Source organism: Hippocampus comes, unplaced genomic scaffold (assembly GCF_001891065.2).
Source record: "Hippocampus comes isolate QL1 unplaced genomic scaffold, H_comes_QL1_v1.1 scaffold406, whole genome shotgun sequence".
In the NCBI taxonomy this organism is placed as follows: domain Eukaryota; kingdom Metazoa; phylum Chordata; class Actinopteri; order Syngnathiformes; family Syngnathidae; genus Hippocampus; species Hippocampus comes.
The window spans coordinates 1-1,283 of record NW_017805934.1 but is presented as its reverse complement, the minus strand read 5'-3'; the positions used below and the strand labels follow the sequence as shown (position 1 = coordinate 1,283).

The window sequence follows — 1,283 nt, the reverse complement described above, 5'->3', positions numbered from 1 at the left end:
TTTTAAACCGAAAAAAACGACCATGTATAGTTAGCATGGGTTCAAACTCCGCTCAGTGATGTGTGAAAATACAACACCAAAACAGTTTTCCTGCAAACCACCCAGAGTGCATGTCAAATAAGCCATTCGTGCAGAGCAAGTCACAGTAACTGGTGGTGTAGAGGTAAAACGACCATGTATAGTTAGCATGGGTTCAAACTCCGCTCAGTGATGTGTGAAAATACAACACCAAAACAGTTTTCCTGCAAACCACCCAGAGTGCATGTCAAATAAGCCATTCGTGCAGAGCAAGTCACAGTAACTGGTGGTGTAGAGGTATACACGCTGGCTTTCCATACAGGTATCCCAAGTTCAAGCCCCGCTTCGTGATGTGAGAAAACACAACACCAAACAGTTGTTTTCCTGCAAAACCTCCCCAGTCCATGTCAAATTCACCCATCGGGGAGAGAAAGTCATGGTTCCTGGTGGCGTAAAGGTATACATGCTGGCTTTCCGTACAGGCAACCCTGGTTCAAACCCCGTTCAGTAATGTGAGAAAATTCAACACCAAACAGTTACTTTTCCTGCAAAATCCACCAGAGTGCATGTCAAATACGCCTATCGTGCAGAGCAAATCAAGGTCCATGGTGGTGCAGAGGTATACACGCCGGCTTTCCGTCCAGGCAATCCTGGTTCACGCCCCGCTCAGTCATGTGAGAAAACACAACACCAATTACTTTTTCCTGCAAACCCTCCAGAGTGCATATCAAATATGCCTACCGTGCATAGTATCTCACAGTCACTGGTGGTGTAGAGGTATACACGCCGGCTTTCCGTCCAGGCAAATCTGGTTCACGCCCCGCTCAGTCATGTGAGAAAACACAACACCACTTACTTTTTCCTGCAAACCCTCCAGAGTGCATGACCAATATGCCTACCGTACAGAGTAGGTCACAGTCACTGGTGGTGTAGAGGTATACACGCTGGCTTTCCGTCCAGGCAGCGTGGAACACGTCCAGTGACAGCATAAATGTCAGTTCCAATGGCCTAAAGCTGGGATAGAATCCAGCAAGTTCCCAGTGACAGTTGTCCATGTAGAACAGGGGTTTTAGCCCAAAACAACCATGTGTAAGGCATTTTTATGCCCCCGAAAAACGACCATGTATCGTCCATCAGGCATTTAAAAAAAAAAAAAAAAAAAAAAAACACCATGTATAGGAAGGCATTTTTAAACGAAAAAAACAACCATGTATAGTTAGGCGTTTGAGCCCCAAAAAAACGACCATGTAAAGTAAGGCATTTTT

General features: G+C 45.4%; 1 long non-coding RNA gene across 1 annotated transcript; it reads left to right on the top strand.

Moving 5' to 3' along the window:
- Nucleotides 1-43: 43 nt before the first annotated feature.
- On the top strand, nt 44-1,096 carry LOC109528093 (uncharacterized). Its single transcript, XR_002170642.1, has 3 exons — nt 44-163; nt 476-795; nt 954-1,096. It is a non-coding gene; the product is annotated as an uncharacterized LOC109528093 (long non-coding RNA).
- The last annotated feature ends 187 nt before the right edge of the window (nt 1,097-1,283 follow it).